A 27,308-nucleotide genomic window follows, 5' to 3' on the forward strand; every position below is an offset into this window, starting at 1 on the left:
ACCACATGATGGTCGAATGTGAGATTGTTGTCATCCTGAGTACCCAGGTCTCTCACCACGGGTTGTGTTTTAGGGGGTTGCCGTTGATGTGTTGATCAGTAGGGGCTGTGTTTTTGCTGAATGGTACAATACATTTTTTGCATTTAACTTAAGGCCATGACTCAGTCATTTGTAGCTGTGAGACCATCCTGCAGTATGTTAACATAAATTGGGGAGTCAGTGACAGCACACAACTTAGTCATCCGCAAACTTGGTTAGCCACAGGCCCTTTGTCTTTGTCTGGACCACTGAGAAGTATATGCCAAACAATAGGGGTCCCAAGACAGATCCCTGGGGAACACCACTAGTGACAGATCTGCTGTCAGAGGTGGCAGTGCCTATTTTGACCTTGTGGGTCCTATCTGTGAGCCAGTTGGCTACCCTGACTAGATAGGTATTAACACCAAGTTGTGTTAGCTTTCCGATGATGTCGGAGTTGGGGGATTTTGTCAAAGGCCTTCGCCAGGTCAAGGTAAGCTGTATGTACTGACTTTCCCCTATCCAGGGCCTTGGTGACAGTCTCAAAGAAGTCCACTAAGTTTAATAGGCAAGACCTGCCCCTGACATTTGAATTGGGTGTGGTTGAGTGCTTAGAGATTGCCTATGTCCTTGTTTATGAGATGCATGATAATATGCTCCATGATTTTACAGATCAGATTTGTCAAGCTGATGGGGCAATAGTTTCCAGGGTCAGTAGTGGCACCACCTTTGTGCAAGGGGATGACAATGGCATTTCTCTACTCTGCTGGAATGAAGCATGTAGTTTGGCTGTGGATGAATAGGGTGCACAATGGCAAAGCTAGTTCTTGCTGAATATGGTGCAGAATACATCCTTGATACTATCAGGTACCATGGAAGCTGTGTTCTTTGCCTTGGATAGGGCCTTTAACACTTGATCTACAGAGATGTGAGGTGTAGGACAAGTATCAGGGATGTCGGCTGGGCCTTTGGGTGGTGAAGTTTGTGCTGAACCTAAGTCAGCAGGATCAGTGTAAGTGGTACCATTAAGTACTTGTTAAGAACTAACTTGGGCTTTGCCATGGAGGTTCCTAACATAACTGAAGAAGGCTTTGTGGTTTCCCTTTGTTTTGTAGACAAGTTTCAACTCATAATTGGCTTTGGAAGTTTTCACTAGTGATCTAATTTGCTTGTTGAGGCAGAGGGAGTTTTTCTGATTTGGAATATGTTCCTTTTTACCCTTGGACAACCGTTTTTTCCTTTTGTTGTGAAGGCTGTTGATAGAGGATGTCCACCAAATAGGTTTGTGTTTCCTTGAGGAGCAGATTTTAGTTCTGTTGGGTATGGCTGAGTCCATGCAGTTGTACAGGTGCTTGTATACTGCACTGGAGTACTGTTCAGCATAGTTGCTGCATCATCTGATGGGGGCCGTGGTGTGAAGCTGATGATACCCTCCCTTAGGAGGTTGCAGTCAGCTTTTGAGAAGTTTTTTAGCCTGGTTTCAGCTGGGGAGGGGTTGGGTGGGATAGAAACTTTGACTGAGACAGACCAATGATCTGATCTCACCAGGGAAGAACATACAATGGGAGTGGTCTAGCAGTCACCCATGTTGGTGAGAACCAAGTCCAGAATGTTATCTCCCCTTGTGGAAGATAAGACCAGCTGATCTAGTGCATTAGAATTGATGAAGTCAAGTAATCATTGGGTAAGAACATTAGTGCAGGAATAGTTCACTCAGTCTATGGTGGGGTAGTTGAATTCACCAAGGATCAGGGTGTTAGGGGGTTCATTGGTGGAGTCAAGTAGGTCCAGGTAGGAGGTGTGGGTGTCCTGAGACATAGAGGGAGGTCTGTAGCTGACTAAATTGGATGGGTGTTTTGCCAACTGTCAGTTGCACCTGGAGTAATTCCAGGGCATCATGTTGATAAATCAGTCTGGAGATGTGCCTGTCCTTAATGAAGATAGAGACTCCACTACCCTTAGTCTTTCAGACCTCATTTTGGGGTCAGAAAGTGTGAACTGAGGTATAGCCTGGTAAGGCAGGGGTGTGCTTTGCAGTCCTGAACCAAGTTTCAGTGACTGCACAGACATCTGCATCTTCCATTGTGAGGAGAGCCTCTAGTGAGTGCATTTTCAGATTAAGGCTCATAGCATTGAGCAGCATGACCTTCAATATACTTTTTGACAGATCTTTTATGTTGGAAGATTTGTCTTTGGGACATGGCCTAAAAAAGGTACGATGGGGGAGGCAAGAACTTTGGCCAAGATCCAGAACCCCAGGGGTGACAGGAAGAGGCCATCTCTGACAAAGCATCGTGGCCTGTCAACCATGTCATCCCAGGCAGACAGATACTAGCTCCCCTTAGAGAGACACCAGAAACTAAGCCAGTTGTTGAATTCAAACATTTTTTGTTGGTATTGTGGTATCATTTTTGGTGAAGGTAGGATGCTGCTTAGGGCTAGGTTCATAACTGCCTGAAGCACATACTCAGAACTCAATCATGTCTGTCTTCATATAGTCCAGGGAGGTATGTCTCAAGTAGTTCATACCAACACGGACAATGACAGAGTCATACTTGTAGCTATTGTGGAGAGACTCGAGTGCATCTGTGATGTGGCAGATTCTAGCGTCTGACAAACAGCTGACCATGACCACCTCCTTGCGCCTGGTGAGGGGGACATCTGTGTGTCTCACTATCGAGTCACCAATGACTAGTACGTCTGGTTTATTGTTAAGCCTTATGGGCTGCATTGGTTTATTGTTTTGCTTAATGGGCTGTGCTTGTGAGACACTGGTGCGCTGACTACTATGTGTGATGTGATTAGTGTTGTGTGTGGAATGTTTGTGAGTGTGTTTGCATTTTGGGGGGTCCCTGTTTAGGTAAGTTTTTGTTGAGGACCCCTGCATAGGTGGGTGTGTGGTTCGGTGATGTGGTGCTTGTACTGGCAATCTCCTCTTTGTCAAGAGTGCTGACTTTGGTGTGAGAGAGAGCATGGATTCCAGCTTACTGATGTAGATGCATCTCTTGCAAGTAGAAGAACTATGTGCTAGGAGAAGGGGACTGTCCGTGAACATGAGCCAGTTGCTACACTGTTTCAGTATGCCCATGTCAACTAGGCTGGCAGGAGAAACTGATGGGAATTGTCAAGACATAGTGCCCTGAGTACTTGGCAGACTTAGAGAACTGGGTTTGATAGGGGTTTGTCTGCAAAAACCCTAAATGTAAAATAAATGGCCTGAAGCACAAGTGCTACAACCAAAACTAAGATGCTCAGAAAATTAATCAGGCTACCACGGTGGTGTAGCCGTAGCGTTGTTGCCTCACAGCAAGAGGTTCTACCGTTCGATTCTCAGCTAGTGTGCAGGGAGTGCCTTCTGTGTGGAGTCTGCATGTCCTCCCCTCGGGTCGAGTGGCGTTCTGAAAGACATGCGTGAATGGGCGTGCATTTGTTGAAGGTTGGGCATCGAGCTGGCAACTCGGCACCGTGAAAAGCTACTGCCAATCATTAGCGGACCAGAGTTACGCTGTGGCGACCCCTAACTGGGAAAAGCCAAAAGACAACAACAACAACAACTAACAAGCAGTAATAAGTGCTACTAACAAGCAGTAATAAGTGCAGAATAAAAGCACTTGAACAATTAAGAGCACACAGAACAACAAACTAAGATAATAAGGTAGAAGACATTTAATAGCAACTGAAGAAAATGTATTTATTTTTATTTATTTTTTTGTATTAGTGGAGAGAGAGGGAAAAGAGCAGATTTAGAGACTATAGGGGTTGTCCTTCCCAAGTTCTCTCTGTACACAGCAGAAGAGATGGGACTGGTAGGAGTGCCTGAAATCAAAATATGATCTCACTGTACTCAGTTGAGTGAGCAAATGAGATGAGCCCAGGAAAAGTGTCCAAAAACAAATTTACAGCAGGGGCGGGCAATTCCAAAGCCACCAAGATTAACACCACAACAATAACAGGGAGGGAGGTTGGGAAACTTACTGCAGAAAGACAGAGACCACAATATTCAATTAATATTCAATGAAACAAATAACTAATCCTAAATAATGCCAAGTGCAGAGAAAAGTATACTTAAATCAGCTTGTGTGTCCAGTTGATTTTGCAGGTAAATCACAGCCAGAGAAAGCAAACTCCCCACTGGAAGAATCAGAAATAGAGTTCTGAATCAGAAATCTGAGGACAAAACCCTGAATCCATCCCTGTAGCTATCTGTTCAGATTCAGAATCTTGAATCTCTTTAGGAAAGGAGGCATCCCTCTTTCTTTTACTGGAAACTACTCTACAAGAAAGATCAATAGGCTGAATCAAACCAGAGCCAGGCTCAGTAAACTCCTCCTATCCAAAGATGAGGAGGAGTAAACACATGCTTGGTTTTCTGTTTCTTTTTGACAGGAAAAATGGGGCCAAACTGGTTACTAATGTTAACCGCTGCTTCCACAGGGATGAACACAACATCCTGACACAGCAGGGAAACCTTCACTGTGCCCTCTCCCAGGACCGATGAGTGGTTCTCTCTTGCTTACTGAAGGCACCCCAACAGCCGCAGAGGACGTGGCTAATTCCAGGTACATAATGGTTGTAGGTGCTACACCAGAGGGCTCTGGGGTGAAAGATGAGTGGTCTTAGGTATAAGAAGTGGACACAGCAGTCACCCACCTGTGGCTAAGGCAAATTGCTAGCCTGCTGAGGTGGAAAGACTGTTTGCTTAACTTTTTCCTTTTGCAGTTGTGAGAAGGACCAACCATGGGGGTAATGATCTGATGTTCTTCGTGTTTCACTGTTGCAGTCATTACAGTTGGATAATCTGCTGGCAGATTGCCTTCAGTCGGCCTGATTAACAAAGTCTTGGGTCCTCCTTCGGTTGCTGTCCCTTCTTCCATGACATCAGGTCTTCAGGGGTATAAAACATGCAGCTGACGCCATTACATCAGTCTTTCTTGCCATACGGTGCCTGAAGCAGAAGCAGTTCACAAGTGCCGGCCAGTCGACTCCTGAAATTTTCTTTTTCAAGTTTCAGAACCGAAGTCTTCAACTAAAAGCTAAGTACCCCGTTGGGGAAACTTTTTCTTGCTCCTTTCCGATGTCAGTAAAAGATAATAATTGTATTACTTGTAGGAAGCAAATACCTCATAAGGATTTTCATCTGTACTGTATTCCTTGCCTAGGCCCTGACCACGACGTACCTTTCTGTCGATTTTGCACTTTATTTAATCAGCGCACTATTCGTCGTCGGTACATTTTTGCTTCTAAATATTTCGGTTCACAGTTTAATTATCCAGAAATGACATTGTTGAGCTATCCGACTACCGGAATACCGAAAAAACGCAAAGAAAAAGATAGAGACAGGCCATTGGGTCCAAAACTGCCGACGACGCTTCTCCTAAGCCAGTCGCCAGTTCACTGGTACTCAGTGAGGTGCTTTCACATCCCCTGATACCCGCTACTTCTGGTTCACAGGCCTCTACTAAGACCCATTTGGAGTCTGGTATGCCGTGAGATTCTTCACCTATGGAACCCGCGGATGTCTCTACCTTGGATGGGTCTGGAGCCGCTGTGCAGGCACCGGCTTCTGAGGGTGTATTCAGGCCTACAGACTTGCATATTAAACTGACTCCACCTTCAATACTAAGGCCTAAATCTCGATCTATGTTTAAAAAAATGATGCCCAGGCCACATGTGCAGGCCCCTATGCCTAAAAAACAAATGATCAAAATGGCTGAAGATTTAATTACTCTTATCAGGGGTAGTCAACCCCCCCCCCCTTCTAAGAGGCCTAGGTCTGAACTTGACTATGAATCTTCTGAACAGAACTCTGTTTCTTCTGACTCTTCTAATGACCTGGATTTGTCCATTCCTCCTTATGAGGACTCTGATGCAGAGGATTCCATTCCCTCTGCTTCTCCCCCTGAGGATTTTTCTTTTGGGGAAACTTTACATACCTTAAGGGAGCATTTCCACTGGGAAAGTCAGGATTTTTCTGAATCCAAAAAGAGGCTTAGGGATTTCCTTCTTCTTCCTCAGCATAGGCCTTTGGCTATACTTCCTGTACTAGACATTGTTGATGATGTGTTTTCGGAATCCTGTATGGCCCCAGATTCCTTGCCTCTGGCCCCTAGTAAACTAGACAGATACTACAGGGTTCCTGAGTCCCACAAATTCCTTTTCAAAAATCCTGTTGTGGACCCTGAAATCATTTCTTAGGGGCCCGAGGGCATTAAGGCTTCTACTGCTAAAAATCCTACCCCTTTTGATAGAGATTCCAGGGCACTGGATAGATGGGGTAAAAAGGTTTATACTTCTGCAACCTTGGCAATCAGGGCTTTAAACTGTCAATTCCATATGCTAAAATATCAACGGCATATCATGGGACTGCTTAAACAGAAAATTATGTTGATTTCTGACTGTATGGAAGATAAAGATTTACAGGATTTATTGCATTCAGCTGAACAAGTTGGAAAACATACTTTACAATGTGGTTTTGATTCTTTAGAGGTTACTGGCTGTTACTGGATCTGTGCTTAGAAGGCATGCTTGGCTTAAGGAGCTATCTCTGCCTGATCATGTTAAAGCAAAACTGTTGGATGCTCCTTTGCAGCAGGACCATTTATTTGGCAATAAGGCTGAAGAATTTCTAAAAAAGATGGAAGATAAAGCTAAATCTATGCAAACTGTGAAATATTTCTTACAAGTACAACCTCCAAGATTTAGTAGACACTGGCCTACTAAGAACTGGTCCTTTCCAACTCCTTCCAGAGCCTCTCAAGCCAAACCCAGATACTCCAAAGGCACTCGGTTTCAGTCCCAAGGGACTTACAGAACTAAGCAATGGGGCGCTTCCACTTCCAAATCTGGAAACAACAAGACACCACCCTATGGTAAACAGTCTCAATGACTTTCCTTTAAAATTACCAAGCACTTACCTCTTAGCTGCCCCTTTGGGGGGAAAACTGGCTCTTCATGCAAGAAACTGGCAACTTATAACCCAGGACAAATGGGTTTTAAATATAGTGTCCCAGGGATACAGATTTCATTTCCACACATTGCCAACTCCAAATGGGTGGCCAGATCTGCCCCCAAATCAGTGGGCAGAGGCTCAGAAACAAGTACTTTCCCTCCTAAACATGAGGGCAATTCAACTAGTAATCCAAACACAATGCTCTGCGCGTAGGTACTGCATGGCTTGGAATGTACCATAAAAACCACTGTTGGCCAGCAGATATGTGAATCAAAGTAAAAAATAAAGAAAACACCAATGGATTACACAGAAACCATGACTTTAATGACCAGACCAGTTTCGGCAAAAAAAGCCTTCTTCAGTGATACATAGTCAAAAAAGCAAAAGCAATAAGTTATGAATATTTATAAACCCACTCAACCAATAAGAAAATGCCCAACCCATAAGGGAAATGGTATAATCCCGCTCCCAAAAATACAATTCATAAATCAAAATAATGAGAATTAAGCTCAATGTGATAATATTAATAATAAATAAATGTGACAGCGTGAATAAATAAGATAGACAAGGATAGCTTATAACATTGTATGCAGAACAATACAAAAAGCCCACTGAACTTCCTATATATTCATATAATAAGCTACATTTCATTGGAACATGAAAAAAAGTATATATATATATATATATATATATATATATATATATATATATATATATAAAATACGGCAAAACCATGGGGAAAAATATGATGCACAACAAATACATCTGAATGCATAATCTCACCAATATAATATCACCTCACAGAACCATATAAATGAAGCAAATATAAATAGGTAAAAGTCACAAAACCATGAAAAATCTGACGTAATGTGTTGGACTAACATATAACCATGATAAGTCTGACGTAATATGTTAGGCTAACATAATACACCAAAAATATAAACAATATAACACAAAAATGCCAATTATACCAATGGCATATGTGTTCATAATAAAAAGTTGTGATTGTAGGTCAACATGTAGTCCTAGTAGAAATAGTAGCAATTCAACTAGTACCAGAAGAGGAAAAGGGACAAGGTTACTATTCCAGACTTTTCCTGGTACCCAGAAAAGACAAATCATTGCATCCAATTCTGGACCTGTCTACTCTAAACACCTTTCTGGACATTCCACAATTCAAGATGCTGACTCTTCACCAGTTACTTCCTATGCTAGGCAAGGATGCCTAGTTGGCAACTCTAGATTTAAAAGAGGCTTACCTGCATATCCCAATCAGGGAATCTTGTAGAAGATACCTATGCTTCAAAGCAGGCTACTTGCATTACCAGTTCTCTGCACTGCCCTTTGGCTTGTCTACTGCGCCCAGGGTATTCACAGTGCCTGGCTCCAGTAATTGAATTTTGCAGGCAAAGAAATATTCAAATATATCCATAGCTGGACGATTGTCTAATTCAGGCAGAAAACAGGCCATTCTTTTAAAACATCTAGTGTTTGTAAAAAGGATTCTAACTTGTCTAGGGTACACAAATAAAATACCTTAGGGAAGCCAAGAATAAATGGATGACCAGGTAGGCTGCCTTAATAAAGGTACGGTGGGATGTCGGTGAAGAAGCTGGGCTACCTGTAAAGCCTTGAGAAAGGCTGTGCATACCCGAGTGCTTGTGGTTGAAGGCTGAGTAAAGCCTTTAGAAAGGCTTCGTATACAGGTGGTAGTTCCGGCTACTTTGTCTAGGGTACACCATAAATGAAAAGAATTCACAACTGGTACCTTCTCAGAAAATTACATTCCTGTATGCAAGCTTGTATACAACTATGACTATAACTGCCCTGATAGCTTTCCTTATGCCAGAAAAGCAAATTAATTTGGTGGCTTACTTCAAACAGGTGGCCACAAAAACCCTGCTATCTGCAAGACAAATACTGCAAGCCTTGGGGTTCATGTCCTCCTGCATTCTTGTAATTCCATATGCAAGACTGCATATGAGGAAACTTCAGTGGTACCTAAAAAGTTTATGGAGTCAACATTGTCACAGCCTGGAAACAAGGATTCCTATCATACCTTGCCTGCGCCTAGAGTTCCTATGGTGGACAGAGGCCTGCAACCAAAACAAGGGACTGCCATTCACACCACCCTCTGCCACCCAAACCCTAACTACAGACACATCAGACTATGCATGGGGGGCTTATCTGGCAGGGAAGTGCATTCAAGGCAAATGGAGCCCAAATCAAATGCACCTTCATATCAATCAAAAAGAAATGCTAGCTGTACAGAATGCACTGACAGCCTTCAAGGACTACCTTCATCCAGGACAACTAATGGTAAAGACGGACAACACCACGGTTATGTGGTACATAAACAAGCAGGGGGGGTACACATTCCTACCTCCTCTGCAGACTAGCCATGGCATTGTGGAACACTGCCTTGAGCTACCAAGTACAACTACAAGCTCAATTCCTGCCAGGAAAGCTAAATACTCTGGCTGACGGGGTTGCCCAGACATAAATCTTTTTGCCTCACCCCAGAACTACCAGTTGAACACATTTTGCATAAGAACTCCTCACAAAAAAGCCTGGAAAGTGGATGCTCTGTCCTTCAGCTGGAAAAACCTATCAGTCTATGCCTTTCCCCCTCTGCCTCTGCTCTCCAAAGTTCTACTAAAAGTCAAACAGGACAAACCAAAAATGATTTTGATTGCTCCAGACTGGCCTCGCCAACACTGGTACCCACTCTTACGCAGTGTGTCACAAATTTCTCCATGGCACCTGTCTCAGATACCTTCCTTACTGTCTTGGCAGGAGAACCAAATTCTGCACCCTCAGCTCCAGACATTGAATCTTGTAGCTTGGCTAATCCTTTAAATTCCCCCTTAGCATCCCTCAGCAAACCTGTGATGGATGTCATTTTGGAGGCGAGAAGACCTAGTACTAGAAAATGTTATGCTGACAAATGGAAAAGTTTCTGTGCCTGGAATCAATCTCAAGGGATGAGCACAGCAGCGCCCAGTTTACCTCAGATTTTGCAATACTTAACTGAGATGCTTCACAAGAGCTTGTCTTTTTCTTCCATAAAAATCCATGCCTCAGCCATTTCAGCTCATTACAACACAGACCCCCCCCCCTCTCTCATCCTCTGCTAAAGCAGTATCTCAGAGGGGCCAAAAACTTGAGACCACCCAGGAGAGCTCCAACCCCTGCCTGGGACCTTAATTTTGTATTGGAGAAACTCACTCTACCTCCTTTTGAGCCAGCTGCTACTGCAGACTTAAAATTTCTTTCATGAAAAACAGCCTTCCTTTTAGCAATCACTTCAGCTAGAAGAATATCTGAATTACAGACCCTTATGGCAGTGGAGCCTTTCATCATCTTTCATGCGGACAGGGTGTCACTCAGGACCAATCCATCCTTCATGCCCATGGTGGTATCCAGTGTGGCTCTTAATCCATTCATTTGCAAACTTTCTTTCCCAATCCACAAAACAAGGGGGAGTGGATTCTGCATTCATTGGATGTACACAGACAACTTTGATTCTAATTGGACAGGACTAAATATCGAAGAAAATCTGAACAACTGCTGGTAGCATTTGCTGCAGGAGCAGAGGGGAAGGCTATTTCAAAACAAACCATTTCTAAATGGATAAGCCATTGTATTCATTTCTGCTATAAGCTCCATGGAAAACCTATCCCCAGGGGATCAGATCTCATTCCACCAGGGCTGCATCTACTTCTACAGCCTTTCTCAGAGGTGTTCCTACCAGGGATATTCCAGAAGCTGCTACCTGGAGTTCAGTTCATACTTTCACCAAGCATTATCACTTACCTATTTTCTCTAAATCCAGAGCTGGCTTTGCCACTGCTGTGTTGCAGGGCCTTATAGCTGGTCCTAATGCTGTATAAATCCATCCTCCTTACCATAGCTTTGGGAATCTACCCAAATGTAATGACTGCAACAGTGAAACATGAATAACATAGTACAGTTGTGTACACTTACTATAAATGTAGATGTTCGAGTGTATTCACTGTTGCAATCCAGGTTACCCTCCATCCAGCCCCCTGTTTTACTCTTACTATACCTCTATTTTGTTTTACTATGCTTAAAAGCCTTTTTGGTGTATTTGCTTTTGTTTAGAGGTATATTTTTGTGTTTTTATTTACTTATATATATATTTTGCTCCCCATTTGGGGGCACCTGGCATCTGGGGCAAGAAAAACTGATGGAATGGCATCAGCTGCATGTTTTATACCCCTGATGACCTGATGTCATGGAAGAAGGGACAGCAACTGACGCATGACCCAAGACTTTGTTAATCAGTCTGACTGAGGGCAACCTGCCAGCAGATTACCCAAATGTAATGACTGCAGCAGTGAATACACTCGAACATCTACATTTATGGTAAGTGTACACAGCTGTACTTTCCATGGTCGAGCCAAAAATGGTGCCTCTATCCTGGGGAAAACAAGCAACAATGCTAGTAAAACTACCAGTCAACAAGTTACTTTTCTTGACAGAAAAAAAACACAGTAAAAAGTACTTTCAAACACTATGGCGGCCCCACAACCTTAAACTAAACACAATTTCTCCATAGAAAACAGTTTATCAGATAAATAACACTGCTTTTAAACTGACAGAAACGACTCCTCCACAAATTTCATTGAATAGGAGAAGTTTACTGAGACTGGCTCTGGTTTGATTTAGGCTATTGATCTTTCTTGTAAAGTAGTTGGTACTGGTAAAATAATCGCTTCTCTTTTCCTCGACCTCTCCAAAACTTTCAATACCATTTCCCACATTATCCTCCTCTCTAAACTATTCACCCTACACTTTTCCCCACCTACCCTGCAATGGTTCAACAGCTGTCTCTCCAATAGGCAGCAATCCACCAAATGGCAACAGTCTTACTCTCTCTTCCTCAGTACTTCCACAGGGGTACCCCAAGGCTGCATACTTGGTCCTGTCTAATTTAGCATCTTTAACAACTTTCACTCCACTCTCCCACAGTGCTCAGTAATCCAGTATGCTCATGACTCTACAATAATATGCACTGCAAATTCCAGCTCTGAACTCCAGCAAATCACCAAGAATGCCTTGCCTCTACTGAACCTTGGATGCTTAACAGTTATCTTCCCTAAATCCAAAAAAAAAAAACTAAACTAGTAATTTTTACCCCTAAGAAAACAATGCCCCTAGATAAAACTCTTCACTATACAAGCCCAATACCACTATAGAAGTTGTCCCATGCACTAAATTACTAGGCATTATTATAGATGAAAACCTTAACTTTGACCTACACATAAACAATATAAAAAGAACACACCAAAATCTCTGTATGCTCTACAGGCACCAACAATTTCTTAACCTCTTTACTAGACAAACTCTTGCAACTACCTTTATGGTGCCCCTCTCCTCACTAATATCCAAAATTCTTCAAAATCCAAACTTGATATGTGCTACAACAGAATAGCTAAATTTGCCACCAAGGCCAAATTTTCATCCCACCACTGTAACTCACTGAAACAATTAGGCTGGCTGGAACTCCCCCACCATTTTTTCATTCACCCAAGTAACTACAGCACACACAACAATCTACAGACCCACAGACTGTCCTGCTCTCTCAACTCTACTTGCAAAATACCAGCCCAGTAGGCAACTAAGATCTGAAAATCATCTACTTCTAAATGTAGAAAAGCCCACCTTACCTGCTGGTCAACTCCTCATTTCCTTCACCATCGCCAAACTATGGAACTCACTTCCATGTTCTATAAGAAACACAGGCAGCACCACCACCTTCAAACAAATATTGAAAAATCATCTCAACTCTTCCTGGCTATGTACCTGCTCTATAGCAACCCTTCCTGGCTATGTATCTGCTCTATAACAACCCTTCCTGGCTATGCACCTGCTCTATAACAACCCTTCCTGGCTATTTACCTGCTCTATAACAACCCTTCCTGGCTATGTACCTGCTCTATAACAACCCTTCCTGGCTATGTACCTGCTGTATAACAACCCTTCCTGGCTATGTACCTGCTCTATAACAACCCTTCCTGGCTATGTACCTGCTCTATAACAACCCTTCCTGGCTATGTACCTGCTCTATAACAACCCTTCCTGGCTATTTACCTGCTCTATAACAACCCTTCCTGGCTATGTACCTGCTCTATAACAACCCTTCCTGGCTATGTACCTGCTCTATAACAACCCTTCCTGGCTATGTACCTGCTCTATAACAACCCTTCCTGGCTATGTACCTGCTCTATAACAACCCTTCCTGGCTATGTACCTGCTCTATAACAACCCTTCCTGGCTATGTACATGCTCTATAACAACCCTTCCTGGCTATGTACCTGCTCTATAACAACCCTTCCTGGCTATGTACCTGCTCTATAACAACCCTTCCTGGCTATGTACCTGCTCTATAACAACCCTTCCTGGCTATTTATCTGCTCTATAACAACCCTTCCTGGCTATTTACCTGCTCTATAACAACCCTTCCTGGCTGTGTACCTGCTCTATAACAACCCTTCCTGGCTGTGTACCTGCTCTATAACAACCCTTCCTGGCCATTTACCTGCTCTATAACAACCCTTCCTGGCTATGTACCTGCTCTATAACAACCCTCCTGGCTATGTACATGCTCTATAACAACCCTTCCTGGCTATGTACCTGCTCTATTAACAACCCTTCCTGGCTATGTACCTGCTCTATAACAACCCTTCCTGGCTGTGTACCTGCTCTATAACAACCCTTCCTGGCTATGTACCTGCTCTATAACAACCCTTCCTGGCTATGTACCTGCTCTATAACAACCCTTCCTGGCTATGTACCTGCTCTATAACAACCCTCCTGGCTATGTACCTGCTCTATAGCAACCCTTCCTGGCTATGTACCTGCTCTATTAACAACCCTTCCTGGCTATGTACCTGCTCTATAACAACCCTTCCTGGCTGTGTACCTGCTCTATAACAACCCTTCCTGGCTGTGTACCTGCTCTATAACAACCCTTCCTGGCTATGTACCTGCTCTATAACAACCCTCCTGGCTATGTACCTGCTCTATAACAACCCTTCCTGGCTATTTACCTGCTCTATAACAACCCTTCCTGGCTGTGTACCTGCTCTATAACAACCCTTCCTGGCTATTTATCTGCTCTATAACAACCCTTCCTGGCTATTTACCTGCTCTATAACAACCCTTCCTGGCTGTGTACCTGCTCTATAACAACCCTTCCTGGCTATGTACCTGCTCTATAACAACCCTTCCTGGCTATGTACCTGCTCTATAACAACCCTTCCTGGCTATGTACCTGCTCTATAACAACCCTTCCTGGCTATGTACCTGCTCTATAACAACCCTTCCTGGCTGTGTACCTGCTCTATAACAACCCTTCCTGGCTATGTACCTGCTCTATAACAACCCTTCCTGGCTATGTACCTGCTCTATAACAACCCTCCTGGCTATGTACCTGCTCTATAACAACCCTTCCTGGCTATTTACCTGCTCTATAACAACCCTTCCTGGCTGTGTACCTGCTCTATAACAACCCTTCCTGGCTATTTATCTGCTCTATAACAACCCTTCCTGGCTATTTACCTGCTCTATAACAACCCTTCCTGGCTGTGTACCTGCTCTATAACAACCCTTCCTGGCTATGTACCTGCTCTATAACAACCCTTCCTGGCTATGTACCTGCTCTATAACAACCCTTCCTGGCTATGTACCTGCTCTATAACAACCCTTCCTGGCTATGTACCTGCTCTATAACAACCCTTCCTGGCTATTTATCTGCTCTATAACAACCCTTCCTGGCTATTTACCTGCTCTATAACAACCCTTCCTGGCTGTGTACCTGCTCTATAACAACCCTTCCTGGCTGTGTACCTGCTCTATAACAACCCTTCCTGGCCATTTACCTGCTCTATAACAACCCTTCCTGGCTATGTACCTGCTCTATAACAACCCTTCCTGGCTGTGTACCTGCTCTATAACAACCCTTCCTGGCCATTTACCTGCTCTATAACAACCCTTCCTGGCTATGTACCTGCTCTATAACAACCCTCCTGGCTATGTACATGCTCTATAACAACCCTTCCTGGCTATGTACCTGCTCTATTAACAACCCTTCTTGGCTATGCACCTGCTCTATAACAACCCTTCCTGGCTGTGTACCTGCTCTATAACAACCCTTCCTGGCTATGTACCTGCTCTATAATAACCCTTCCTGGCTATGTACCTGCTCTATAACAACCTTCCTGGCTATGTACCTGCTCTATAACAACCTTCCTGGCTATGTACCTGCTCTATAACAACCCTTCCTGGCTATGTACCTGCTCTATAACAACCCTTCCTGGCTATGTACCTGCTCTATAACAACCCTTCCTGGCTATGTACCTGCTCTATAACAACCCTTCCTGGGTATGTACCTGCTCTATAACAACCCTTCCTGGCTATGTACCTGCTCTATAACAACCCTTCCTGGCTATGTACCTGCTCTATAACAACCCTTCCTGGCTATGTACCTGCTCTATAACAACCTTCCTGGCTATGTACCTGCTCTATAACAACCTTCCTGGCTATGTACCTGCTCTATAACAACCCTTCCTGGCTATGTACCTGCTCTATAACAACCCTTCCTGGCTGTGTACCTGCTCTATAACAACCCTTCCTGGCTATGTACCTGCTCTATAACAACCCTTCCTGGCTATGTACCTGCTCTATAACAACCCTTCCTGGCTATGTACCTGCTCTATAACCTAATCTCTTCCTTCTCCTTATATGATAACTAAACTCCTATGCTTTTTTCCATTACTGACTGATGATACTTTCTCCATATTTATTATTTTTTCATCACTTGTTGATACTGGTACAATAATACTAATTAATATATCTCTGTTTATACCTCTCTGATTGAATTAATCTGGCAACCAACTAAATTCCTGCTTTTATGTATATATTCTGTATATATTATTGTAATCACTATGTGTAACACTGTTTCTATTTCTGTACCAATTAATGTTTAATTTTTTCTTTATGTTCTTGTTGGAACTTTTCTACCCCTTTGGTGAAAATGGGCTTTTTTAGGCCCAGTGGACTTTCCTTGTAAACAAATGCAATAAAATAAATAGTTTCTGGTAAAAGAAAGAGTGATGTCTCCTCCATTTAAAAGTATGTTACAATCTCAAGACAATCTGTTAAAACACACCTCTACTAGCTTTAAAATAACTTTCTAAAGAGGAAAGTAATAAAACATCAGTACAAAAGTAGAAAATAGAGGGTTTTTCTCAAAAGGGATCTTATCTGCCCAGCTAAGGAAAGCACAAGCTGACCGTTGATTCTCAGAAGACTCAGAGGAGTGTGTTCTTCAGCAGCAGTAAAGCTCTGAAGGGCTTTGTGCTCAAGCTTGTCTTTTAGTCACCTCATAGGTTCATAGGTGTGTACTAGGCTAATGGCCCTGGAGCCTTTACAAGCCTAGCTATAGGATTACCCTAGCATTGTGCCACCTGACCTTAGTTCCCTGTACCTCTGTCGAGTAGAGCCACTGGAGTGATCCCCGGGTTGAATTTTTTATTTCCCATCCACTCATCAAGATTTCTCTTGATGAGGGCCAGTGAGATGCTCTGTTTGACATGTATGGGAAGTCTATTCCATAGCATGGGCAGTCTCTGGGTTATGAACCTGTCCCTCTAGCATGTTCTATTAAGTGTGGTAATGAGGTTGAGGTGTCTGGAGTGTGGTGCGGAGGGATTGGGATTTCTTTAGATGTAGCATCTTCAACAGAGCTGCATCAGACATGGCTTTGTAAGTCAAGCAGAGATCGCCTCTAAGCAGGTGATATGAGACGGGGAATAGTTGGAGTTTTTTTTAGTCTGTCCATATAAGAGAAGTTTTTAAGGCCTAGGATCCTATTTGTGAGGTACTTTTGCAGCCTTTCCAGTTGTTGCAGTTGTCTAGTGAGGTACATGCCAAATGGGGCATTGTACTTAATGACTGGCCTAATGAGGGAAGAGTAGAGGGAGACAATGACCTCTTTCTTCCTGGATGCAAAACTCTTAGTAATGAGATGTGCCACATAGAAGGATTTTCTGACCACAGTAGCAATGTAGTGGTCAAAAGAGAGGTTGCTGTCAACCTGTGTTTCCAGATCTCTTAAGGCCTTCTGTGTTCAGTGGACTACCATCGATGTGATAATTCACGGGAACTGGGTTTTTTCCAAAGGGAATGATGACACATTTTTTGGCATTGAGCTTAAGGCCATGGTTCTGACACCAGTCGTTGGTCTCAGTGAGGCCTTTCTGTAGGATGTCAGTATCACTTGGGGAGTTAATAATGGCTCCCAACTTGCAATTGTCTGTGAACTTTGTCAGCCAGAGTCCCTTTGTGTTGGCCTGGACTTCAGAGAAGTAGATACCAAACAGGAGAGGACCTAGGACCGAATTCTGTGGGACTCCACTCGTGACTGGTCAGCAGTCTGACTTGGAGTCAGCAACTTTCACACTGTGGGTTCTATCTGTGAGCCATTTTGCAACCCACCTAGTGATATAGGGGTTGATGCCTAGCTTAGTGAGTTTTTCTATGATTCCTGAGTGGGAAATGGTATCAAAGGCCTTGGACAGATCAAGGTAGGCTGTATGAACCACCTTGCCTTCATCCACAGCTCTGGTGACTGATTCAAAGAAGTGGACCAAGTTGAGCAGGCATGATCTACCCTTCACAAAACCAAACTTTGTGGGATCCGGACTTTGGAGATTCTCTATATCCTTGTTTATTAGGTCCATGATGATGCGTTCCATAGCTTTGCATGTCAGACTTGTCAGGCTAATGGGGTGATAGTTCCCAGGGTCTGTAGTCGCTCATCCTTTGTGGAGAGGGATGACTGTAGCTGCATGCCATTCGGTAGGGACAAAGCCTGAGGTGAGGCTGTGATTGAACAGGGCACAAAGGTGAGGTGCCAGTTCACTCTGTAGTCCATGTAGAACACAGCCAGGGATATTGTCAGGTCCCATAGAAGCTGTATTCTTGGCCTTAGACATTGCTGTTTTAACCTCTGCAGCTGTTTTAACCTGTGCAGCAGTAATACTGGGTGCCTGGCAATCTACTGGTATTGTGATTGGTTCTTGGGGGGGGGGTAAAGATGGCACTGAATCTGTCTGCCAGTCTATTGGCAATATCTGTTGGCTTGGTATAGGAGGTACCATTGTGCAGTAACTCGGAGTAAATCTGGGTATTGCTGTGTAGATTCTTTACTTAACTATAGAAGGCCTTGTGGTTGTCTTTACTATCTGCTGCAAATCTGTTTTCATAGCTAAGTTTAGAGGATTTGATGAGGGATCTCAACTTTTTGTTGAGGCTGATAAGGGAGTTCTTCCAGTCTTGGGACTTTACCTTATTCCACATCAGTTTCCTCCTGTTGTAGAGTTTGTTTATGGCAGGGGACCAGCAGATTGGCTTCCTTTTTTTGGATGAGAGCGTCTTGGTTCTATTGGGTATGGCGAGATCCATGCATTTGTGTATGTGTTCGTACAGTGCATTGGTGTATCATTTGGCTGTCATGCAACTATTCTCCATTTGCATGGGTGCTGTGAAGTTAGCCACTTCTGTTTTTTAGGAGCCCAAAGTTAGCTCTGGAGAAGTTTTACATGGTGGTTACCTTTGTGAGGGTGGGAGGGATGTGGATTTCCAAGGTGATTAGTTTGTGGTCGGATCTAACCAGGGAGGAGTTGACTACTGGTTTAGAGCAATGGTCGCATATGTTAGTAATGACCAGGTCAAGGATGTTTCTACCTCTAGTGGGGTTAAGAACGAGCTGGTCCAGAGCATTAGAATTAATGAATTCCAGGAAACAATGGCCAAGCGGATTGGTACATGAGTAGTTTTTCAAAGAAAAAGCAACTGGAACAATGCACTATAAAATTTATTCACAAAAGAGCAAAGCTTTCAGGTTAAGCAACCCTTCCTTAGTGCAAGATAAAACAAATCAGTTACATCCACATTTAAATGCAAATTTAAAATGATTATTCAAGTAATCAGTCAATTAAGCACAGCCAATAAAAAAGTTTCAGTTACGTTTAAAGTATAGCTAAGATAAAACTTTTAAAAATATGCAAATTATATATATCTATATCTATATATATATATATATATATATATATATATATATATATATATATAAAACTAGTATTCTGTTTGTCTGAGGAAGGCGAGATACTTATTTTGCTGAAAGCGCATATCTTATATACACTTTTAAATCGAATGCTAACGTTTTAACAGTATAATAAATACCTGGATTTTTCAACATACTGAAGAACTTCTCTCATTGTTCCTGGTTCGTTTTAACAGTTTTTTGCTTGTTTGTTTGGTGAAGTGGTTCGTAGTATATATATATATATATATATATATATATATATATATATATATATATATATATATATATATATATATATATATATATATTCATACACACACACACATATGGTAAATTAATTTCACACTTCTTATTTTGCAAAGGCTACTTTAAATTAATCATTCTGTCTTAGAACAGGTTTTAAAGTAAACATCTTGTTAATTCCTGGAGGAGTGTCAGCCTGTAATAGCAAGATCCACTCGTATTCTTTCAGCTCATGTTTATTGTTCATGTCACCCCCCTCTTATATTCTTATAAATAATAGTCAGGAATCTAAATGTAAAATTATGTTTGGAATCAGTTTCATTAACATGGTGAATTTATTAGATTATTCTTTCTTATATCTGATCTGTGCTCTATTATTCTGTCCCTAATGCATCTGGTGGATTTGCCTACATAAAAACCTGGGGCAGATCTGGCAAGTTGCTAAATACACTATATTGGAGGTGTTACATGTAGCAGAACATTTAAAGACGTAGGATTTCCCAGTAATAGGATGTATAAAGCTACAATCACTTAATACAGGAGCAACAACTACAAGTATACCAAGGGAAAGTACCCTGTTTTGTAATAGCTTTAACGTTATTTCCACATTTTATCTTTAACATAAAAGCTGTTTTAAGTTCATCCAGTTGCGATAAGAAAATCTTGGTTTATCTGGAACAATATCCGGTAGTTTTGGAGCACTTCTCAGAAGACTCCATATTCTTGTAATCGTTCTCTTCACACCATCAGTACATCTACTATATGTAATGTGTAATGGGATAGCGCAGTGTATTTTCATTCATTATTTGTCTGCTATTCACATTACTAGTTTCCTCATCACTAAAGTAGGGTGGAATTTCTGCATCTCTTACACTTATAATGTCTTCCCATATCCTGTATAGTAATTTCTCATCACTGCTTCTGTCTTTCAGTTCATCTGTTATAGCATCCATCTGGTAAATACACTTTTCTGTACTTGGATTTAACTTACAGATAGGTTTATATTGCCCCTTATTTCCTCTGGAAATATGGGGAGCGTGCATACTTGTATAGTGGAGATATTTTTATGTACCCAGGGCTGGTGTTAGCATTTTGGGGGCCCCCAGCAAAGTTCAAGTTGGGAGCCCTACTCAGGAGAATATCAAGTGTGACCACATTGCCATTGCTCCCTCTTCCCTGTCAAGCTCATACAGCATCATTTAACTACTATAGTGTCACTACATTCAGATCATTAAGAATTGATGTGCCAACGTATACAGTTGCATTTATAACCAATGTTACATTACGACAAACCCCTGCACCACAGCAAGGTAGCTACTCACAGGTACACACACTGGCATTTAGTGCCAATGTTACATTATGACAAACCCCTGTACCACAGCAAGGTAGCCACTCACAGGTGCAGACACTGACTACATACTCAACTGCCCAGATTTTCATAGAATGTCTAGATGTGACTCATGTTTGGTCTGTTCCTCATAATTTGTAGTTTTCTGGATTTTTTGTGACAAATCATCGATGGCTGAATTAATTAAATGACAGGCATTTCAGTTTAACTTCATATCATTCAGAACATGCATGGTAATACCTTTTATTCTGGCAACTTTTTCAGTTTATAAGAGCAATATTCAAAATGTGCCCACATCTTTGGGGCTGTAACCCTATTATCTGTGGCTTTGTCCAGATTTTGTGCCATGCGATTGAGAGCTATGACTGGCATTTAGTAGCAATGTTGTTACATTATGACAAGCCTCTGTACCGCATCAAGGTAGCCACTACCACAGAGGTACACAGAGACACCCACTCTAACTCCCCACAAAGACACCCACTCGAACTCCCCACAAGGACACCTACACTGACTCCCCAAAAAAGACACCCACACTGACTGGCATTTAGTAGCAATGTTGTCACATTATGACAAACCTCCGTACCACATCAAGGTAGCCAGTCCCACAGAGGTACACAGACTCCTACACACAGACACAAAGACTCCCACACTAAGACTCCCTCACATAGGATAGAAGCACACCAAAACAGAGACTCTTGCACACAGGACAGACACTCACACATGATAAAGACTGCACTACAGCAAGGCTGAACATTAGCGCCGACACAGACACAGGACAGAGGCACCCATCCCCACAGTACAGAGACAAGACCAGGACAAATCTACTGTAAGACTGAACATAAACCCACACAAGATTAAGACAGCACTAACACAAAACAGAACCGAGACACCACTCCCAAACACAAGACAATTACAGCAATACAGCAAGACTGAAACAAGCAGCATTAGATAAACTGACATCACTCAAGGCAATTACTGACATGCAGAACAGTGACACTGCAAATGTACACAACACAGCTATGGGACATAGAAAAGTCTAGACACAACATACAAGGGAAAGCCATGGGGATTACTGATTCTGAGGCAGACTCAAACCCATGCACAAGAGAGTAATGGGGATTAGTGAGTCTGACACAGGCAGACTCAAACTCAGAGAGAAAAAGTTGAAGACGAGTGTCATTCATCTTCCATGTGCATTTACCTCTTCAGCTTCTGAATGCTGCCACTTGTCTCTTCTTCCTGCACTTCTGTCCTAGCCCCCTGATGAGTCCTGTCGCTCCCAACTGTCCTAGCCTCCCATGAGTCCTGCCACTCCCCACGATTCCTGCCACTCCCAACGAATGCTACCGCTTCTAGCTGCCTTTGCCTAACATCCTGCTAGTGTTGTTCTTCTTCTCATGGTCCTACCTGTTGGAGTAAGCAAAAAAAAGTGAATACACAGCATACAAGCCACACTAAGGTGCTACCTGAAATTTACTGCCTGACAGGATTATAAAAGATTACTGGAAAGGAAATATGAGCACAGTTTTACTGGGATCTTATGAATTTTCTTCCAGACGAAGTCTTCAGTGAGGCTGCCATGTGATACACTTGTCCCACTTCATGCTCAATTGAGAGCACAGCTAAGCCTGAAAGTCTCTCCTGACTCATTGAAGAACGCAGGTTTGTCTTTGAGTTTCAGCTTAGAAAAGCTGCATTCTGCAGCAGCCACTGTAATGGGTGCAGTCAAATAAATGCACAGTGAAGCACAATTATTTATATATATGTCTTGCAAGTGGTTGTGAATGAGGAAATTTAACACAGTCAGTGGTGATGATTGATTATCAATCATTTGAGAAAGGCTTTTAAGTTCGTGTCCAAGGTCAGAGTCATCAATGTCACAGTGGCCACTTATCCTGTCAGTCAGTTGTTTTCAGAGCCTTACAGTGTTGGAGCAATGTGTCTTCTGCAACGTCAGTCAAGGCTCTAATATTTGATAAAAATTCAAAGGCCTTATCATACTCTGAAAGCTGCTCAAATCTGTCAGTAAATGATTGGATTGTTGTGTCCAGCAGCACATTGAAGAACTACACATAGTTTCACTGCTGGATCCTGTAGTCACCTCTTCTCCTTCATAGTCAAAGAACCGCTTTGCTTTCTTCTGCCTCTTTTCTTGACATGTGGTGCCAGCATCCAATTCTTCCGCTATCTTGGAGGCTTCAACCATGCCATGTTGAAATTCTATCTCTCTCTGTACTTCTTTAGCAGATCCATAGTTGATGCCAGCACTTTGACACATGTCAAAATATCAACAGATGGACTCTGCAGAACTTTGCTTGCATGATTTACCTCTGTCAGCACATTATACCAAACCACTAAAGATACAACAAACTGGTATGACATAAGTTCTGAGCACAGTCCCCTTGCTTGTTCATATGTTGTAGCATCATTTGTACATACTGCTTGACCTATCTCCTGTAATGCCTCAGTAACTCCTTTCAACTGAAGTCTTACTGCCTTGACAGAGTCCATCCTGCATTCCCAGTGAGTCTTCGACAGTGGCTTCATAGTGATTTGTGTGCTGTTTCAAGATCTGCCATCGGCTTGTTGATGCTGAACAGAGTACGTATATGTTCTGCAGACATCCAAAGAATGACAATGCCTGTAGTGATGAATGGGCTCCATCACTAACTATAAGATTTAAATTACGGCAGCACACGGCACATAAAAAGCCCTTGAATTCATCTGTTTAATCTGGGCCTACGCTCCAGCTCGTTTCCCCTTCATGTTGCTGCCATTGTCGTATCCTTGTCCTCGACAGTTAATGTCCAGTTGATGATTTTGAAGAGTCTGAAGAAGAGCTTCTGTCAGTCCTGCCCCAGTTGTATCATTCACAGGCACAAATCCCAGAAAATGTTCTTCAACTGTGGCTGCAGTCTGTGAAATATCCACCTACCTAACTAATACAGTAATTTGCTTTTGATTGCTGTCTGGGGTGCAATCAAGAATCATGGAAAAGTACCTAGCGTCCTTCACCTTCCCTACAGTGGTCCTTAAAATATCATTTGCGATCAGCTGGATAACATCATTCTGTATGTCGTTCAAGATAGTGATCCATTACCTCTTTATTCCGAATACGACACAAATGTTCAGCTATGACAGAATCAAACTGCGACAAAAGTTGCACTTGGCCTAAGAAACTGTCATTGCCATAGGTGTCCAGGGCATCACTTGTACCACGGAATGCCATGTTCCGTTCCACCAAGTATTCAACAATAGCAGTAATGCATTCTAACACACCACTCTAGTGAGTGATCTCCTTTTCAACCACTGATTGTCTCTTATTGTGCCTACTCTTTATTCTATTGTCCAGGTCCTTCCACTTCAGCATTCATGCCATATGCTCCAGTGCTCGATCATGGCTGTGTAAAGCTTTGGACATCTCTCTCCATGCTCTGTAACCACCTGACCTGAGAAGATGGTTAGAATGTTCAAACAATTTGCATGCAAAGCAAAACAGTGCATCTTTTGAGACCGAATTTGTCAGCCAAGTGTGTTTATAGATTCATAGATTCATAGATTAGTACTAGGCTAACTGCCCTTGTGGGCCATTTTCAGCCTAGCCAGTTATCTCATGTGAGAATCAAACCCTGCATCTTGTGTTTGTAAGGTAAATACCTTAACCATTATGCCAACATCCCGCCCCTAAGTTTTGCTCTCTCTCCATTAGGCAGCACATGGAAATAGTTCTCCGATGTAAATCTTCTTTTCTGCTCATTGACTGGGAACTGTAGCAACACCACTTGCACAGGTCCATGCTGAATGGCAGCTACCCTAAACTCATCCCTTATCAAGTCTGGCCAAGTTCCTAGATCCTCAAAAGATATACCTGACACTCCCTGCAAGTCATAGGCCACATCTGTCACTACGGAAGTATGGGCTCCTTCTGTATCAGTCCGGTGATCCAGGCAACACCTCTACAGTTAAATCTGCATTTGTTGACAAGCTTTCACCCATGGTAATGGCTGTAAGACCACAGGAGGTAGCCTGTGGTGTAGCCGCAAGAGTGGTCACTTTCTGTTGGAAGGATGCTGGCCTCACAGTGGTCAGAGTGTAAATCAGAATCATTGTGTTGTCCTGAAGGCAGACTATTTCCTGAATCTCCCCTCTCTGATGACCCACAGAAAAATTTCATAATGGAACCTTGTCTCTTTGCATCCTCATTCCTCTGTTGCTGAAGCTTTCTTTTTGCTGCTCCTGACAAATATGTACACTTCATCTCTAACTGGGAATGGAAGTAAAGCAGAATTACTACACATGCAGACAGTCATTTTGTCATGCTGTTAGTAAAAAGCACTACGAATCAGGTACATGTTATGCAACTTTGTTTGACCTGCCTGGACTGCATAATGGCAAACGTTAGCATTCCGAACACATTCTAAGGATGGTATTACACTGTAGGCAGAACTGAAAAGAAACAAGGACCAGTAGGCCAAAAAACTGCAGTGCAGCTGTATAAACCAGAAAAATGGATTAGGTTGCAAAGTCACATTACTAAGACTGCAGGCACAAAAGAATGAGCAGCCTAATACTGAACGCTGTTTATAAAAAAGCTATACAGTATGCAGTATTGTACCATATGTGACGACCATGCCCTGGCCCAGCAATCAGGGAGCCTCAGTCCTCACCACTATCACCAGGGAGGTCATCTCATATAAGAGGAAAGGATAACAAATACACACAGTAAAGTACAATTTCCCTTAAGTGCACACAGAGATCACAGTCAGTCTGGGGCTGGTTGCTCCCTGCTCCAGGTCCCCAATAAGACTCCCCACTGGCACAGCTATAGGGTCCAGATCTCAGCCTAGCTGGCAAGCTAACCTCCAGTACTCTCTCTGTCCCACCAGTGCTTCGTGTCCCTGCCCAGGTAGCTGACACACCACATACACACACACTTTGAAATAAGTATTTATACAACTTCACAGACACTCCTGGGAAAGGCTGACACAGATGCTCCAGCTATGCCCCTTTACCCCGACTATATGGTAGTAATTTCTGACACTACCAGCTAATACTAATCAGCTACACAAAGGCCCCTAAAAGGGTGCCCAATTGTTATTGCACAATATTATTATCCAATTGGTAATGTGACTATTCAGTCTAAGGCTTATTAGAGTGGTTTATTACAATAAACTCTATAAACATGCAATGTACGCTAGAGCTTACTTATTTCTACAGAAACCATCCACAGGTAAAGGTTTTTAAAATATTTAATAGTAAATAATTAAAACACAAGACAATACTACTACACCACAGTGACATCTAAGAGTTCAGAGATCACACAGAAACTTAAAACAATACAGTAGGAAAGTTCTGATATAACAGAAAAACACTTGTCTAACTTTCTTCTAAGTTCCTAGCTATTATTACAAGAAAACATATTTCTAAGACACTACTTACATAAGACAACAGGCAGAGTGCTGATAGTTTGATATCAAGATCAAAATGCTCTCAGTCTCTCTCTGAACAATAGTTTTTAAATTCACTAACAAACATCTTTGTTAGGCCCTCCCAAATTACATCATTTTGACACTTAAGTTTTCCCAGTATACACATTACATTACATTATTTTGACACTTAGTCTGGAGTTTCCAGGCCAACAAACTGCATTATTTAGCAATCTAACACCTGCTCAGGAAACTACAACAATAAAAGATATTTCACATGTATACTCTAGCAATTATTCCTTAAGTTAAGACAATAGAAAGAATGTGTTCAACCAGCCACTTTGGCACCACTATTTAGACAATTTTACTTCAAAGAACATTTAAAATGCTTGGCTTAGTTTTCTTTACAGCAGATGGCAATGTTGCTACAATCTTGAATTTCACATTTTACAGTGTTTTGTTTCATTTAAGAACACAAGTCTGTATTTTACATTTATTTTTACTAATGATAGAATTATGTATCAAATTCTATTTGACTAGGCTGGCAGCCTTCGCCCATCTTCCCCCCTGGAGATCTCAAGCTAGTTTTTCAAGTGACCCTTGAGATGGTTAGGTCTATCTGGGTATACCTCACCTCATTCCCTGTCTTGAGAGCCCATCTGCATTGGCATTGCTACTCCCACTGTAGTGCTGCACTGACATATATGCTTGCAACCCCAGGCTCCATCTTAGCATCTTGGCATTTTGCTGACTGTCTCTGTTTAACCATGTTAGAGGGTTGTGATCTGTCATTACAGTGAATTTTCTTCCATACAGATAAGGATGAAGTTTTTGCAGTGCCCACACTATGGCTAGACATTCTTTTTCTACCGCTGCATAGCATTCCTCCCTGGGTTGGAGCCTATGACTGAGATAAACCACTAGGTGCTCTTCCCCCTCTGAAGAAATCTGGCTAAGTACAGCCCCCGCCCCATGGTTCGAAGCATCCACCTGCACAACAAATCCTTTGCTGTAATCTGGACTGGCTAACACAGGGGGTCCTCCCAAAGCTTCTTGAAGCTTCTGAAATGCCTTCTCACATGTTGGGATCCACACTACCTTATCTGGCCTGTTCTTCCTTGTCAGGTCTGTGAGGGGAGCAGATATGATACTATAACTGGGGATGAACTTTCTGTAGTACCCTGCTGT

Source organism: Protopterus annectens, chromosome 14.part0 (genome assembly GCF_019279795.1).
Source record: "Protopterus annectens isolate FY-2018-M chromosome 14.part0, PAN1.0, whole genome shotgun sequence".
NCBI lineage: Eukaryota > Metazoa > Chordata > Ceratodontiformes > Protopteridae > Protopterus > Protopterus annectens.